General features: G+C 43.9%; 1 pseudogene; it reads left to right on the top strand.

The window, feature by feature from the left end:
- The first annotated feature begins 526 nt into the window (after positions 1-526).
- LOC113888088 lies at positions 527-16,606 on the top strand (annotated as a pseudogene).
- Positions 16,607-19,135: the final 2,529 nt, after the last annotated feature.

The raw sequence follows: 19,135 nt of genomic DNA, 5'->3' as shown, positions 1-19,135 counted from the left end.
TCCAGTACTCTTGCCTGGAAAATCTCATGGACAGAGAAACCTTGTAAGCTACAGTCCATGGGGTCGCAAGGTGTCGGATATGACTGAGCGACTTCACTTCACTTTTGACTTTGGAGGTATAGTTGCATTGTAATATTTTTAAATCAATTTTTATTTGAGTGTAGTTATTTTATACTGTTGTAGTAGTTTGTGCTGTACATCAGTGTGAATCAATTATATGCTTACATAGATTCCTTCAAGTTGGATTGTCTTTCCATTTGTGTCACCACAGGGCTTTTTAAAATTTTGTTAGTAATTTAAATTGATTTCTTTATTTTAACTGGAGTATGATTACTATACAACATAGTGATGGTTTCTGCCATACATCAAACTTAGTGAGCCATAGGTACACATGTGTCCAACACATCCTTAAGCCCACCCTTCATCCCTCCTCACCCTTTTCCTCTGGATTCTTCCAGATCACTAGCTTTGGATGCCCTGCTTCATGCATATGTGCACCTGAAGGATGATTTCCCTGTATTAAAAAATTACTTTTCTTCTACTTCACATATTAAAATATGGGTGCAAAGTTTTCCTTCTTCAGAAAGGAGGCAGTGTAGGAAGGAGAGGCACTGGAGGAGGGAGAGGTGTTGGGGATCAGGAAGTGTTCCAGCTGCTGGTGGCAGACAACATTTAGGAGGTAGAAGTGGTGGCGGAGGAGGAGCAGAAGAAGGTGTCTGCAAAAGAGCAGGAGGAGCAGCTGGAGGAGCAGGGCCAGGAACATCCAAGGACAGGAGCCTCGAGTGACCAGCCCCAACTGGAAGCACTGGCAGCATTGGTGGCCCTGCAGGTGGAGCTGAGCTCTGCCAATGAGAAAGACCCCAAAGCCTATCTTCGGATCCAGAAGAAGGACCATCAGAAGAGAAAGCATCCCTTGAATCAGAGAAGTGCCATCATCCAGGGCATCCCTGGCACCTGGGGAAAAGCCGTATCCTTACTGCTGCTTCTTCTAGGTCAGATGCTCAGAGGAGGAGAAGGAACAGGAGCAGGAGGAGGGGTGGGGGTGAGGGCACCAGCCAGCTGAGGGGGGTCGAGGGAATTGGGGGGCAAGGGAATTGGGGACAGGGGGAGTTGTGATCTCCACAGGCACAGTGCCAGCAGAGCCTGGCAGTCTCTCTACCTGTATGTGTCTAAGCAAATGACTATGGGAGGCTCATTTTGGCTCACATCTGCATAGATGCTACACACTTTGGCAGGAATGTATGTCATCAGTGACCAGAGACAGTGTGCCAGATGACTCCAGTACAACCATTTCAGGAAGCATTTAATAGGAGGCTTCCTGCATGCTCTTTTGGATCTGTCAGGAATCCTCTGTGCCTTATTAATTCCTGAATATTCAGGAGTTAATAGTAGAAGCAATCCTCTCCCATGGCTAAGGAATGCAAGCATTTCCTTTGATAGTTTTTCAATACGGTGATAAGTACTCTCTTCCTTCTTATGAACCATACGGTAAAAGTGATTGTTTACAACACTCTCTCTCTTTAATATGGATCACCTATGTTTTGTAAGTCTTAAATTTTAATCTTTATCTTTGCTGAGAATAACTACCTTGTAAGACAGGATATATGTCCACATCATGTTGATTAAAACACCTTTGCTCTATCAGAGCTTTAGTCCCCATGTCTTCTCTCTCCTTCTCTTTCTTTCTCTCTCTCAGGCTAATTCATTCGAGTGCAGAGGCCCTCTGGGTTCACTTTCCTGCCAGGGCTTCTAAGACCCTCTCGAGAAGGCACTCTGCACCTTCACCCCATCGGGAGGGCACTTGAGGCCTTTGTGAACAGATCAAGCCCCGTGTCAGGGATTTTATTGGTTTTCTGCATAAACTAAGGAATATCAGCCTCTTTCACTCTCCTTTACTTTCTTATCATTGACTCTGGACCACCAGGTTCTGGTCCATTAAAGGACCTCAACAAGTGGCACCCAGAACAGGAGCGTGGTACACATGGCAGGTACAGATGGAGTGACCCCGAGGGCCTATTGAGGCCAGTAAGTACTAAAATATGGGTCAAACGGCTGGAAAGCCCCATCACTTTTCTACTTTACTTCATCACTTATTTAAAGTTCAGGGATTTTCAGTTTTGCCTCAGTGAATACAGGCTTGCCTTCAGACAGTAGTTGAATGTAACCCTTGGTTCCCTGATGAAGATAGTTTTGATTTAGAAATTTGGCACTGGGCTAAAGAGAATGTTGAATGTGCCGCCAGACAGGGAAAAAAAAAATATCCCGATAGATTTCTGGCCCCTATGGGCTCTTATTGAAGTCGTGATTTTGCAATTACAAGGTAATTCTAGCCCTCCTAATATTAGGCAACAGGCAGAACACTTATTACATGAATATGAATTAGATGACAAAACCTTAGGAAAGGCCCAGTTAGAACGACATAAAATATTTCAGAATTTTCTTACAAGCCCTGCCCTGGTTGCTATAAGTGCTCCTCCCCTGCCAGTGGGCACAAATCCCAAAGTCTCTCCCTTGCTAGAACCTAATGATTCTGGCAACGACTCCTTTAAGACACCTTTTGACATTAAAGCCAATAACACCTTTCGGAATAACAATAATCTCCCTACTCACTCTCCTTCACGACAGAGGCTCTCTGAATGGCTGGCTTTGAAAACAATTCTCTGAAGCTGATGGTTTCTCTGCCTTTCCAGTTTTTAGAAATCCTGACAATCAAGGGCACATAATACCTCATTATGAGAGTATTAACATTTTTCACATGCGACACATTAAAAAAAAAAAAAAAGCTATAGCTATGTATGGCCCACATTCACCTTTTACTAAAGCACTTCTAAATTCTGTAACATCTTCTATTGGAGGTTTTATTCCCCATGATTGGCGAACTTTAATAAAAGCCCTTCTTAAACCAGGAGAATAACTTCAATGGATATTGTGGTTTCATGATATAGCCAGAGAACATGCTAACAGAAATGCTCGAGCTGCTGCTCCCCAAAATCAAATAACTTTTGAAATGCTAACTGGCACAGGACAATTTGATGCTCAGATCAGATCAGATCAGTCGCTCAGTCCTGTCTGACTCTTTGCGACCCCATGAATCGCAGCACGCCAGGCCTCCCTGTCCATCACCAACTCCCGGAGATCACTCAGACTAATGTCCGTCGAGTCAGTGATGCCATCCAGCCATTTCATCCTCTGTCGTCCCCTGCTCCTCTTGCCCCCAATCCCTCCCAGCATCAGGGTCTTTTCCAATGAGTCAACTCTTCACATGAGGTGGCCAAAGTACTGGAGCTTCAGCTTTAGTATCATTCCTTCCAAAGAAATCCTAGGGCTGATCTCCTTCAGAATGGACTGGTTGGATCTCCTTGCAGTCCAAGGGACTCTCAAGAGTCTTCTCCAGCACCACAGTTCAAAACCATCAATTCTTCGGTGCTCAGCCTTCTTCCCAGTCCAACTTTCACATCCATACATGACCACAGGAAAAACCATAGCCTTGACTAGACGAACCTTTGTTGGCAAAGTAATGTCTCTGCTCTTGAATATGCTATCTAGGTTGGTCATAACTTTCCTTCCAAGGAGTAAGCGTCTTTTAATTTCATGGCTGCAGTCACCATCTGTAGTGATTTTGGAGTCAAGAAAAATAAAGTCTGACACTGTTTCCACTGTTTCCCCATCTATTTCCCATGAAGTGATTGGACCAGATGCCATGATCTTCGTTTTCTGAATGTTGAGCTTTAAGCCAACTTTTTCACTCTCCGCTTTCACTTTCATCAAGAGGTTTTTAGTTCCCCTTCACTTTCTGCCATAAGGGTAGTGTCATCTGCATATCTGAAGTTATTGATATTTCTCCTGGCAATCTTGATTCCAGCTTGTGTTTCTTCCAGTCCAGCATTTCTCATGATGTACTCTGCATATAAGTTAAATAAACAGGGTGACGATATACAGCCTTGACAAACTCTTTTTCCTATTTGGAACCAGTCTGTTGTCCCATGTCCAGTTTTAACTACTGCTTCCTGACCTGCATACAAATTTCTCAAGAGGCAGATCAGGTGGTCTTGTATTCCCATCTCTTTCAGAATTTCCACAGTTTATTGTGATACACATAGTCAAAGGCTTTGGCATAGTCAATAAAGCAGAAATAGACGTTTTTCTGGAACTCTCTTGCTTTTTCCATACAGAAGCTCAAATACAGTGCCCTCCCTTGTTACATGAACAATTAAAAACAATAGCCCTTTAAGCTTGGGATCAAATTACTCCTCAAGGGGCACCTACAGGTAGCTATACTAAAATATTACAGGGTCCCAATGAAACATATGCTGATTTTTTTAGCTAGATTACAAAACTGCTATTTCCCATACTGTAATTGGAGAAGAAGACAAAAGGCAACTAGAGAAATAACTTTCTTATGAAAATGCAAATCAGAAATGTCAAAAATCTATAGCTTCAATTCATTACACAGGGACTATTGTTGATTATTTGAAGGCTTGTCACAATCTAGGGTCAGAAACTCAAAAGATGAAAATCCTAGCTGAAACAATGGTTGCTGCTTTAAGAAAGGGAAATGATGGATGCTTTACATGTGGAGATAAGAACAATTTAAAAAGGGAATGCCCTAAGAAAGTTTATAAAAAACCTCCAAAAATCTGCCCTCACTGCCATAGAGGAATGCATTGGGCCAAAGATTGTAAGCCTAAAGTTGAAACTGAAGGGAGACCAATTCCAGGAAACTCCAAGCAGGGGACCTCACAGGTTCCCTTCAACAAAAACCAGTAGCAAATCCCATCTTTTCCCTCAAACCCTCAACATCCAGCAGTGCTGTCGTCGATATACCGGCCTTAAATTACTTTCTCCTTTACCCCCAGGCAGTCCCCTCTAGAATACCTACTGGACTTTTTGGACCTCTGACCCCACAAACCTGTGGTCTTTTACTTGGCCAATTTAGTTTGACTTCTAAAGGAATTACTGTTCACCCTGGAGTAATTGATTCTGATTATAAAGGAGAAATTCAAATTATGATGTCATCTCAGATTTTATGGCAATTCAAAAAAGGGGATAAAATAGCTCAATTATTCCTTTTACCTTATATTTCTATTAATTCCTCTAATGATGTACAGATGGGCAGATTTGGCAGTACAGATCAAAAACAGTCGTTTTGGACATCATTAATATCTAAATTTGCCTGACCGACTATAAATATTAAAATTAATGGTAAAAGATTTTCTGGTCTCCTCGACACTGGATCTGATATTACTATTATTTCCAAACATTTATGGCCCAAATCCTGACCTGTACAAAAAATTTCTTGCCAAATTGCATGGCTTTCTCAAACCAAAGTACAAGAGATTAATCAGAGTACTCAAATGTATCCATGTGAGGGACCAGAAGGCCAACTTGCAACATTAAAACATTATGTGATAGATGCACCCCTTAATCTAATAGGAAGGGACTTACATATGCAATGGCAAACTCAGATATACATTCCACATTTTTCCTAAGGGCCACTTCTCATTTAACAAACAATACAATTATTAAAATAACTTGGAAGGATGACGAGCCTATTTGGACAGAGCAGTGACTCCTCATGAAAGAGAAATTACAGGCAGCTAAGGAACAAAGGTCCGTCTAGACAAGGCTATGGTTTTTCCAGTGTTCATGTATAGATGTGAGAGTTGGACTGTGAAGAAAGCTGAGTGCTGAAGAATTGATGCTTTTGAACTGTTGTGTTGGAGAAGACTCTTGAGAGACCCTTGGACTGCAAGGACATCCAACAAGTCCATTTGAAGGGAGATCAGCCCTGGGTGTTCTTTGGAAGGAATGATGCTAAAGCTGAAACTCCAGTACTTTGGCCACCTCATGCGAAGAGTTAACTCATTGGAAAAGACTGATGCTGGGAGGGATTGGGGGCAGGAGGAGAAGGGGATGACAGAGGATGAAATGGCTGGATGGCATCACTGACTCGATGGACGTGTGTTTGAGTGAACTCCGGGAGTTTGTGATGGACAGGGAGTCTTGGCGTGCTGCGATTCATGGAGTCGCAAAGAGTCAGACATGACTGAGCTACTGAACTGAACTGAACTGAAGGAACTTATAGATACACAACTAGAATTAAAGCATATTGAGGAATCTTATTCTCCTTGGAACTCTCCTATTTTTGTTATAAAAAAGAAATTTAACAAATGGCGTCTCCTAACGGCCGAGGGGAGCTACCCCATGTCCGAGGCCGGGGGTGATGGCCAAGAGTGCCAGGCTGTGACAGTTTAGGAGCGGCCCAGAGGAGCAATCACACTCCCAAGATCAGGGGCAGCGGCCAAGAAGAGCAACCCCACGTCCAAGGAGCAGTGGATGCACGGGCGCAGGAGGGCCAAGAGGAGCTACTCTACATTCAAGGTCAGGAGGGGTGGTAGTGAGGAGATATGCCTCATCCAAGGTAAAAAGCAGCAGCTGCACTTTGCTGGAGGAGCTGTGAAGAGATACCCCACATCCAGGAAAGAGAAACTCAAGTAAGACAGTAGGTGTTGCAAGAGGGCATCAGAAGGCAGACACACTGAAACCATAATCACAGAAAACTAGTCAATCTAATCACACTAGGACCACAGCCTTGTCTAACTCAGTGAAACAAATCCATGCCCTGTGGGGCCACCCAAGATGGGCGGGCATGGTGGAGACGTCTGACAGAATGTGGTCCACTGGAAAAGGGAATGGCAAACCACTTCAGCATTCTTTCCTTGAGAACCCCATGAACAGTATGAAAAGGCAAAATGATAAGATACTGAAAAAGTGACTCCCCAGGTCTGTAGGTGCCCAATATGCTACTGGAGATCAGTGGAAAAAAAACTCCAAAAAGAATGAAGGGATACAATACCCAGTTGCAGATGTGACTGGTGATAGAACCATGGTCCGATGCTGTAAAGAGCAATATTGCATAGGAACCTGGAATGTTAGATCCATGATTCAAGCAAATCGGGAGTGGTCAAACAGGAGATGGCAAGATTGAATGTCGACATTCTAGGAATCAGTGAACTAAAATGGACTTGAATGGGTGAATTTAACTCAGATGACCATTATATCTACTACTATGGGCAGGAATCCCTTAGAAGAAATGGAGTAGCCATCATGGTCAAGAAAAGAGTCCGAAATGCAGTTCTTGGATGCAATCTCAAAAATTTCAGAAGGCTCTCTGCTCATTTTCAAGGCAAACCATTTAATATCACAGTAATCCAAGTCTATGCCCCAACCAGTACCACTGAAAAGGCTGCGGTTGAACGGTTCTGTGAAGACCTACAAGACCTTTTAGAACTAACACCCAAAAAAGATGTCCTTTTCATTATAGGGGACTGGAATGCAAAAGTAGGAAGTGAAGAAACACCTGGAGTAACAGGCAAATTTGCCCTTGGAGTACGGAATGAAGCAGGACAAAGGCTAATAGAGTTTTGCCAAGAGAACGCCCTGATCATATGAAACACCCTCTTCCAACAACACAAGAGAAGACTCTACACATGGACATCACCAGATGGTCAACACTGAAAACAGACTGCTTATATGCTTTGCAGCCAAAGATGTAGAAGCTGTATACAGTCAGCAAAAAAAGACCATGAGTCGACTGTGGCTCAGATAATAAACTCCTTATTTCCAAATTCAGATTTAAATTGAAAAAAGTAAGGAAAACCACTAGACCATTCAGGTATGACCTAAATCAAATTCCTTATGATTATACAGTGGAAGTGAGAAATAGATTTAAGGGCCTAGATCTGATAGATAGAGTGCCTGATGAACTATGGACGGAGGATCGTGACATTGTACAGGAGACAGGGAACAAGACAATCCCTATGGAAAAGAAATTCAAAAAAGCAAAATAGCAGTCTGCAGAGCCCTTACAAATAGCTGTGAAAAGAAGAGAAGAGAAAAGCAAAGGAGAAAAGGAAAGATATAAGCATCTGAATGCAGAGGTCCAAAGAATAGCAAGAAGAGATAAGAAAGCCTTCCTCAGCGATCAATGCAAAGAAATAGAGGAAAACAACAGAATGGGAAAGACTAGAGATCTCTTCAAGAAAATTAGAGATACCAAGGGGACATTTCATGCAAAGATGTGCTCGATAAAGGACAGAAATGGTATGGACCTAACAGAGGCAGAAGATATTAAGAAGAGGTGGCAAGAATACACAAAAGAACTGTACAAAGAAGATCTTCATGACCCAGATAATCACGATGGTATGATCACTCACCTAGAGCCAGACATCCTGGAATGTGAAGTCAAGTGGGCCTTAGAAATCATCACTACGAACAAAGCTAGTGGAGGTGATGGAATTCCAGTTGTGCTATTTCAAATCCTGAAAGATGATGCTGTGAAAGTGCTGTACTCAACATGCCAGCAAATTTGGAAAACTCAGCAGTGGCCACAGGACTGGAAAAGGTCAGTTTTCATTCCAATCCCAAAGAAAGGCAATGCCAAAGAATGCTCAAACTATGGCACAGTTGCACTCATCTCACACCCTAGTCGGAGAAGGCAATGGCACCCCACTCTGGTACTTTTTCCTAGAAAATTACATGGATGGAAGAGCCTGGTAGGCTGCAGTCCATGGGGCCGCTAGAGTCGGACACGACTGAGCAACTTCACTTTGACTTTTCACTTTCATGCACTGGAGAAGGATATGGCAACCCACTCAAGTGTTCTTGCCTGGAGAATCCCAGTGACGGGGAAGCCTGGTGGGCTGCCGTCTATGGGACTGCACAGAGTCGGACATGACTGAAGCGTCTTAGCAGCAGCAGCAGCACATGCTAGTAAAGTAATGCTCAAAATTATCCAAGCCAGGCTTCAGCAATACGTGAACTGTGAACTTCCAGATGTTCAAGCTGGTTTTAGAAAAGGCAGAGGAACCAGAGATCAAATTGCCAACATCTGCTGGATCATGGAAAAAGCAAGAGAGTTCCAGAAAAACATCTATTTCTGCTTTATTGACTATGCCAAAGCCTTGGACTGTGTGGATCACAATAAACTGGAAAATTCTGAAAGAGATGGGAATACTAGACCACCTGACCTGCGTCTTGAGAAACCTATATGCAGGTCAGGAAGCAACAGTTAGAAATGGACATGGAACAGCAAACTGGTTCCAAACAGGAAAGGAGTACGTCAAGGCTGTATGTTGTCACCTTGCTTATTGAACTTATAGGCAGAATACATCATGAGAAACGCTGAGCTTGAAGAAGCACAAGCTAGAATAAAAATTGTCGGGAGAAATATCAATAACCTCATATATGCAGCTGACACCACCCTTATGGCAGAAAGTGAAGAGGAACTAAAAACCTCTTGATGTAAGTGAAAGAGGAGAGTGAAAAAGTTGGCTTAAAGCTCAACATTCAGAAAACGAAGATCACGGCATCTGGTCCCATCACTTCATGGGAAATAGATGGGGAAACAGTGTCAGACTTTATTTTTCTGGGCTCCAAAGTCACTGCAGATGGTGATTGCAACCATGAAATTAAAAGACACTTACTCCTTGGAAGGAAATTATGACCAACCTAGATAGCATACTCAAAAACAGAGACATTAGTCTGCCAACAAAGGTCCATCTAGTCAAGGCTATGGTTTGTCCAGTGGTCATGTATGGATGTGAGAGTTGGACTGTGAAGAAAGCTGAGTGCTGAACAATTGATGGTTTTGAACTGTGGTATTAGGGAAGACTCCTGAGAGTCTCTTGCACTGCAAGGAGTTCCAACCAGTCCATTTAAAGGAGATCAGTCCTGGGTGTTCTTAGGAAGGAATGATACTAAAGCTGAAACTCCAGTACTTTGGCCACCTCATGCAAAGAATTGACTCATTGGAAAAGACTCTGATACTGGGAGTGATTGGGGGCAGGAGGAAAAGGGGACGACAGAGGATGAGAAGGCTGGATGGCATCACCGACTCAATGGTCATGAGTCTGAGTGATCTCCGGGAGTTGGTGATGGACAGGAAGGCCTGGCGTGCTGCAATTCATGGTGTCGCAAAGAATCGGACACAACTGCGCTACTGAACTGACTGACTGAACTGAACATACCTTAGAAAAGTTAATGCATATATGAAACCTATGGTTGCATTAGAACCAGGAATCCCATCATCTACCACTATTCCTCAAAATTGGCATATTATTATTATTGATTTACAAGTTTGCTTTTTTAATATACTTTTACACCCTTTAGACCAAGAGAGATTCACTTTTTCTCTCCCTTATCCTAATCATATTGGACCTCATAAACGGTACCAATGGACTGCACTGCCACAAGGGATGATGAATTCTCCCACCATGCGTCTGTACTATGTAGCCAAAGCCCTTGAGTCTGTGAGAAAGCAATTTCCTAACTTTCTTGTTATTCACTATATGGATGATATATTGTTTTCAGTTCCATCTATCTTAGAAACTCAACACATGTTTGATATAGCTCAACTATGCTTTCAAAAACTCTGGGTTAATCATTGCCCCTGAAAAAACTCAAACCTCTACCTTACCATTACTTGGGGTTTGTTGTTAAGAGACAACATATTACTCCCCAGCTAACTCAGATCTGTACTGATAAATTATCAACCTTAAATGATTTTCAAAATCTCTTAGGTGATATTAACTGGATTAGACCTTCTTTAGGCATTGCTAATTATCAACTGAATAACCTATTTAATACTTTAAAAGGAGAGCCTGATTTAAATAGCCCTCGTTCACTTTCTCAAGAGACATGAGAAGAACTCTATTTGGTGCAAAATAAATTACAAAAACAATTTTTTACTCACATCAAACTAGATTTACCTCTAGAATTGTTTATATTCCCCTCTCTTCATTCTCCCACAGAACTTCTTGCCCAAAAAGAACACCCAGTAGAATGGATCCATACCTGTTTTAGGTGAATAAAGTCACTTACACCCTACCTTGATTTAATTGTTCTAATCATTATCAATGGAAGAAATAGGACTAAAACTCTAATTGGCTCCGATCCTCATAAAATTATAATACCTATCAATCTCAATTTGAGAATGCATTACAAACTTCTCCAGATTTCCAAATAGCTTTCTGGAATATTTTGGAGAAATTTCATTTCATTATCCTTTTGGTAAGCTGTGGAATTTCTTCAAAAATACTGAATTCATTATTTCTCGCATTATCAGCTCACAGCCTATACCACAGAGTGAGGTTTTTTATATAGATGGGAATAAAAATGCCAAAGCTTCATTCTGGTCTCTTAAGGAATATAAAGTCTTTTATACTAAATTTCATTCTGCTCAACAAATGAATTATATGCTCTTATTCAAGTTATTTGCCTGCATCCTTAACCCATGGCTCAGAAGGTGAAGCGTCTGTCTGCAATGCAGAAGACCTGCATTCGATCCCTGGGTCAGGAAGATCCCCAGGCAAAGGAAATGGCAACCCAGTCCAGTACTATTGCCTGGAAAATCCCATGGATGGAGGAGCCTGGTAGGCTACAGTCTATGGAGTCACAAAAAGTCGGACACGACTGAGTGACTTCACTTTCACTTTACCCCATTAATATAGTCTTTGACTCTATTCTGTTTTTGTATTAAAAAAAATATAGAAACCTCCATCATAAACTCCAATCAACCTATTATTCAACAACTCTTTTTCAAACTACAATCTGTTGTTAGAAACGGCAATTCTCCCATTTATGGTACACATATTCGAGCACATTCTTGTCATCCTGGCCCAATGACTTATGGTAATGAGCAAGCTGATAAACTGGTTTCCTTTGCTAGTCCAGAGGAACAGCATGCTCTGTTGCATAACAATGCTGGCTCCCTTCACCAGCTATGGAAAATTCCATACCACCAGGCTAAAGAAATTATTAGTAATTGTTTACTTGTATACACCTACATCTTTGACCCATCACACAAGGTATTAATCCTCGCTGTTTGCAACCCAATGAACTATGGAAAATAGATGTAACTCATTCCTGAACTCTCTCCATCTTCTTTCTTGCATGTCTGTATCCACACTAATTATTCTTTTATTTGGGCCACACCTCTTCACCGTGAGGCTACACAAAATGTTAAAACTCACTTATTAGCTTGTTTTGTTGTAATGGGAATTCCTAGTTCTATAAAAACAAACAATGGCCCTGCCTGTTAGGAAGCATTTAACAGTAGGCTTCCTGTGTGCTGTTTTGGATCTGTCAAGAATTCTCTGTTCCTTATTAATTCCTGAAGCCTCTCCTGGGGCTGAGGAATCCAAGCATTTCCTTTGTTAGTTTTTCAATATGGTGATGAATACCCTCTTCCTTTTTATGAACCATATTGTAAAGTGATTATTTACAACTCTCTCTCTCTTTAATGTGGATCACCTATGTTTTGTAAGTCTGGAAATTTAATCTTTATCTTTGCTTAGAATAACTACCTTGTAAGACAGTATATATGCCCACACCATGTTGATTAAAACACCTTTGCTCCATCAGAGCTTTGGTCCCCATGTCTTCTCTCTCCCTCTCTTTCGTTCTCTCTCTCAGGCTAATTCCTTGGGGCGCAGAGGCCCTCTGGGTTCACTTTCCTGACCAGGCTTCTAAGACCCTCTTGAGAAGGCACTCTGTGCCTTCACCCGATCGAGAGGGTGCCTGAGGCCTCCACAAACAGAACAAGCCCCTTGTTAGGGACTTTATTGGCTTTCTGTGTAAACCAAGGAATATCAGCCTCTTTCTCTCTCCTTTACTTTCTTATTGGTCGACTCTGGACCACCAGATTCTGGTCCATTAAAGGACTTCAACACCTGCCTATATTTCTGGACACTGTAAACAGTTTTTGCAATATTTTTCTATTAAACATATTACAGGTATTCCTTATAATCCACGGACACTAGGCATAGTCAAATGAGCACATCACAAACTAAAGTTGCAAATAAAACAATTTAAAAAGGGGGAATACAACACTACTGTCTTCCTTATCTAAAGCGGACTTTACTAGATTCCAACATAAGATATTTTCTAAACCTATCAGTTGAATTCAATTCAGTCACTCAGTTGTGTCCGACTCTTTGTGACCCCATGAATCACAGGCAGCAGGCCTCCCTGTCTATCACCAACTCCCAGAGTTCACTCAAACTCATGTCCATTGAGTCAGTGATGCCATCCAGCCATCTCATTTTCTGTCATCCCCTTCTCCTCCTGCCCCCAATCTCTCCCAGCATCAGGGTCTTTTCCAATGAGTCAACTCTTCGCATCAGGTGGCCAAAGTATTGGAGTTTCAGCTTTAGCATCAGTCCTTCCAATGAACACCCAGGACTGATCTCCTTCAGAATGGACTGGTTGGATCTCCTTGCAGTCCAAGGGACTCTAAGGGTCTTCTCCAACACCACACTTCAAAAGCATCAATTCTTCAGCACTCAGCCTTCTTCATAGTCCAACTCTCACATCCATACACGACCACTGGAAAAACCATAGCCTTGACTAGACAGACCTTTGTTGGCAAAGTAATGTCTCTGCTTTTCAATATGCTATCTAAGTTGGTCATAACTTTCCTTCCAAGAAGTAAACGTCTTTTAATTTCATGGCTGCAATCACCATCTGCAGTGATTTTGGAACCCCAAAAAATAAAGTCTGACACTGTTTCCACTGTTTCCCCATCTATTTGCCATGAAGTGATGGGACCAGATGCCATAACCTTAGTTTTCTGAATGTTGAGCTTTGAGCCAACTTTTTCACTCTTCTCTTTCACTTTCATCAAGAGGCTTTTTAGTTCCTCTTCACTTTCTGCCCTAAGGATGGTGTCATCTGCGTATCTGAGATTGTTGATATTTATCTGGCAATCTTGAATCCAGCTTGTGCTTCTTCCAGCCCAGTGTGTCTCATGATGTACTCTGCATATAACTATTGTTAATAAAACTTTATTTGTTTTAATTTTTTTAAACTTACCACAGGGAGATATCTTAACAAGAGCAGAAAGGCATTTCAAAGAAATGAAAGACACTTTTCTTCCTCTGCCCATTTGGTACCAAGACAGGTTAACAAAACAATGGAAATCTGGGAAACTAATCTTACAGGGAAGGGGGTATGCTTTTATTTCCCCAGATGGATCCAACGAACTCACATGGCTTCCTCTTAGGAAGATTCCACCCAAGGGGGCCCCTGGTCTTCAAAATGGAGATGAGACAACAAGGACTCTAAGAGGAAGAAATTCCAGTATGGGCCATGGCAGCTCTAAAAATCTCCAGGAAGCATCGCCCTTGGCGGCATCACCCTTATGATCTCCCCACTTGGGGACAAATAAAAACCCTTACTAATCGAGCAGAAAATTTGTTCTCTCAACAGCAATTGCCTTGGAGTCCTGAGTACATTCTCCTGGCAATGCTCAGTTTCTTGACCTGTACTTCCCCCCACTTGAGCTAATACCCAACCCCCCTCTATTGCAGGTCGTAGAATGGACAAAAAAAAAGACCAATCATATCAAACAATGACTCCACCCATATGATGCCTCCCTGGAATGTGAAAGGGCCCTTCACACCCTGGGGAGGAGGGAAAACTAATTAACATTTCTTTAGGTTATGAAGTCCTTCCCTTGTGCATGCGCTCAGCAGAATTGAGCATAAACATCAGCCATCAAATGGGCTTTTGCCCTGCCTCCCAAAAAGGATTTTTGGACTTTTCTTAGACTATTACTGCCCTTTCTTTGTCTGTGAACCATGTTTATACTACTGAGATTTTAGGGAAAGTGTTAGGGAAAGAACAAAGAACGTTACTTATAAGAACTTCACATATACTCCTGTTTATTGGGACTAATGTCAAGCCAAATCAGGAAAATTAATGTTTGTGGCTAATTATTTAATTGTTGATTGGGGGTCCCATGGCATGTGGTTATTTAACTGCTCAGAAGAGGTTAACAGCATGGTGGGTGACTATGCTTTGCAAAAGGCATGGAAGGTCACTGACACTATGATGGAACATTACCATGAAAAAGGACTTCTTGGGTGGCTTGATGGTGGATTAGCTCCACCCTGTCCTAGGATCGTCCTCAATAAACAGAGTGGGCCTGAACAATGGGGCATTTGGAAACTTGCTGCGAGCATCGAGCACTGAAGAATTTGGAACTTGGACCAGACATTTCACAGGGAACAGTCATGGTCATAGTAACTATTTCTTTCACTATAAACAGTCATATTTTATACAAGTCTATGTCCCATTCCTTTTGTTATAGCCATAGGAAATTTACAATTTAATAAGCCTTTACGTTCTGTAACTTGTATTAATTGAGAACTATATACTTGTCTTAACTCTTCTCTCTCTTTAAGAAATGATTCCCTTTTGATTCTTCGATCTCGACATAATTTGTGGTCCAACGACCTGGGAAGAAGGTCCCATGGCTGGACTTGCTTCCAGATTACATCAATTTTGTGTTACTCTTGATTCATTTTAATCATAGTGACTACAACTGTGTACAAATCAAATTTCACTTTACAAATATAATAAAATAGGGAGAATTGTGAGGAAGCATTTAAAAGGAGGCTTCCTGTGTGCTGTTTTGGATCTGTCAGGAATCCTCTCTTCTATATTAATTCCTGAATATTAAGGAATTAGGAGGAGAGGCAAGCCTCTCCAGGGGCTGAGGAATGCAGGCATTCCCTTCGTTAGTTTTTCAATACGGTGATAAGTACCCTCTTCCTTCTTATAAACCATATGGTAAAAGTGATTATTTCTCTTTAATATGTATCACCTATGTTTTGTAAGTCTGAAATTTTAATCTAAATCTTTGCTGAGAAAAACTACCTTGTAAGACAGTATATATGCCCACACCATATTGATTAAAACACCTTTGCTCCATCAGAGCTTTGGCCCCCGGGTTTTCTCTCTCCCTCTCTTTCTTTCTCTCCTCTCTCTCTCAGGCTAATTCCTTGGAGTGCAAAGGCCTTCTGGGTTCACTTTCCTGCCCAGGCTTCTAAGACCCTCTTGAGAACGCACTCTGTGCCTTTACCCCATCGAAAAAGCGCCTGAGGCTTTCAAGAACAGAGTAAGCCCCATGTCAGGGACTTTATTGGTTTTCTGTGTAAACCAAGGAATATCTTATTTTGACTTTCTTATCGTCAACTGTGGATCACCAGGTTCCAGTCCATTAAAGGACCTCAACACATCCGTGCTGCCCCTTGTGAAGACAGGGAGCAGGTAAGAGACCCAGGGCTCTCTTGCTAAACTCAGATGCATGCACTTTCCCAGGGAAAAAGCATGCTTCAGGGCCTCCAGATCCTGATGTTTTAAGCAATTGACATGCCACTACCCAGGACACACATGCCAGCCATATATCACGAGTGGTCAGAAACAGATCCTCCCTTGTGGGATGCAGACAAGGGTCCCAGAGGACCACAGGGGACCCAGAGAGATGAGTGCATCTGATGGTGTGGCAAGGACTAGGGGTGTCCTTGTGGCAGCCGGGCAAGTGGGAGTACCGAGAGCCTGTGAAGATATCTGTCGCAGTGTCCTTGGTCTGCCCGAGGCTAACGCTGCTACTCGAGATTCTTCCTTGCCCCGCATGTGGCATGACTGGCTCCTTGGTCTAAAGCAGATGATGAACCACCGCCAGATGCCCATCATGGTCAGCGAACAAGATGAAGACTTGCTTAGCTTCATGATGGTTTTGAAGGGCAGGGAGGGAGCCTGAGGACAGGTAGGTGGGGGAGCTGGGCAGGCAAGTGGAGGTGGGGGGATCCTATGACCTGGATGCGTGTGTTCAGTGTAAGCCTTAGGAAAGGAAAAATGGAAGATGTTGATGCCTGCCTGGCAGGCAAGCTGAGGACCCTAGAAGCTTGCACCTTCACCTTTTCTGTCCTCCTGGTACTGGTAGGTGCAGGAATTAGGACATCCCCAGTCCTGCTGCAAGCAAGTATTTTCCTTTCAGGACAAACATACTTAAGGAACAAAGAGATTGTTAAGGAGAACCACTTTGGCAGTGCTGGTACGACTTGGCTCCCAGGGCAGTGGGAGTGGGTGGGAGAGGGAGGTTGATGCTTCTGCTACCTGAATCTTCCCTGTCTCCCCTGTCCTCCTTCAGGATATAGGTCATGTACTTCCTCTCCAGTCCACTGGTTCTGTGATGATGAATGGGGATCTCCCAGCCTCAGGCTGGACACCAGTAGCCTGAACTTCATTAACTGGTTGTTGGGCCACAACTGTCCAGGATGGAACAGGATTGCTGAGGTGGGGTCTCTCTGGGCCCCAGAATGGGCAACTGGTGTTGGGGTTCTTGGCTGCCCATGTCAGGGCTCGGGGCCTGATGTGCCCCATGCTGACCTCCCTCGTGCAGCCAGCAGATCCCTGGCGAGGGGCTGTGGGTCAATCCCATGCAGTACTACCCCCAGGAGGAAGGTCCTCCCATGAGATGTAAATGATGAGACACAGAGAATGTGAGGGGATCAGGAGGTTAGGCCTGAAAGCAGATCCGTGGAGAGGCCAGGACCCTCTCCTTTCCCCAGTGGGGAAGAAGCTCAGGCTCATGCAGCCTGGATGTAGAGCCTGGATTCAGGTCATACGGATAGCAGGTGACAGGCTAAGACTGGAGGCTTGGGGACTTCATTTGCCCAAGTCTCATTCAGAGCAGCTCTGCTTACAACAGGTGAGACCCAGGTGATTCTCCCAGAGGCAGGGTGAATTAATCACCTTTGTCAACATCATCCTTCCCTGGGTCCTGCTGTTCATGGAGACCCTGGGTCTTCTTTGGTGTGAGCCTGAGTATTCAGGGTGCCAGGGCCCTGAGACCTGCTGGTGCACTGGGGCTGTCGGGGATGTCACAGGCAGCAGGTGGCCCACCATGTGAGGAGGCGGCCTTCTTCAGCAGGGAGGCAGTGGAGAAAGGAGTGACCCTGGAGGACAGAGAGTTGGTGGCAAGTGTTCCAGCTGCTGGTGGAAGACATCATTGTGGAGGTGGAAGTGGTGGCAGAGGAGGAGCAGGAGAAGGTGTCCTCACAGAATGGCAGGAGAAGCTGGAGGAACAGGGCTATGATCATCCAAGGACAGGAGCTCTAGTGACCAGCCTCCACTGGAGGTGCTGGAGGCGTTAGCAGCCCTGCAGGTGGAGTTGAGCTCTGCGAATTAGAAAGACCCCAAAGTCACATCCAACACTTGGCCTCTCAGCACCATCACATAGGCAGAGGTGCAAAAGACTTCAGAGGCTTCAGGCACAGGTGGTGGGAACAGACTCAGAGCTACTTTTTAAGTCATGCAGGGCAGGACATTCAGGTGAGTGAAGACCTGAGCGAGTTTCCTATTAAAAACAAAACAAAACAAAACAAAACAAAAAAAAAAAACAGAGTGTCTGGGGAACAGACGGGCTTTGCTGGAGCAGAGCCCAAGGGTGCTGGGAGTCCTGACTCAGAATCCCTTTATGCCTCTCTCCTGTCTCTGCCTCCTAATCCACTTAACCCCCAGTCTGCAGACTGACACCACCTGTCCTGTGCATCTTCACACTCAGACCGTTCATTCAGTGACAGATGTTTGTTTAGTACCTGCCTCTGGCCAGGTCATGTTCCAAGTATGAGACGGCCATGAGGAGACAAACAATAACCCCAGTCCTTGCGGAGCAGAAATTCTACCAGAGGCCAAGTGAACCTCTCCTGTGGCCGTCACCTCTGGCCTCGCCCTCCTCAGCTCACTGCCCACCCTGCTGGAGCTCCAGCCCATGGATGCAGTTCGGTCTGAGCACCTTTCTGGACTCACCACCCATCAGCCTCTGCCACCCCATGCCCTATGTCCTTCTCAGCATGTACCACCATCTAAAATGGCCTCCTTGACAACTGCATCACCTCAGTGTACCTGGGTATGGTACGTCCTCAGTGAAGGAAGGTCCCATCTGCCGTCATGCCCTTTCTGTTGAGTTCCCACCACAGATTTCTGTCACGTCAGCCTGGAGAGACTCTCCAGACGTGTGCAGAGCACACGTTTCAGTGGGGCCTGTGTGGGTGGACCCACTTGGGTCGCTCCAGTGGTCAGGGTAGGTAGGGACCTCCCAGCACCGGCTTGGATATGACTGGCAGGCAGACCAGCTTCCTTCTTCCAGGAACCAAAACCAGGAGAGTCTCATCACTGCTCAGGGTTGTGGCTGCCCAGGAAGGACTCTTAGTTCCACGGTCCTGAGCATCCTGTGGCCTGTTACATGCTTTACCTGTGTGATCTCAACTCGCTCAGGCAGAACACT

The sequence above is a fragment of the Bos indicus x Bos taurus genome, chromosome X (assembly GCF_003369695.1).
Source record: "Bos indicus x Bos taurus breed Angus x Brahman F1 hybrid chromosome X, Bos_hybrid_MaternalHap_v2.0, whole genome shotgun sequence".
Taxonomy (NCBI): Eukaryota; Metazoa; Chordata; class Mammalia; order Artiodactyla; family Bovidae; genus Bos; species Bos indicus x Bos taurus.
Note: the sequence above shows the minus strand (reverse complement) of the source record. Positions and strands in the feature narration are given on the sequence as shown.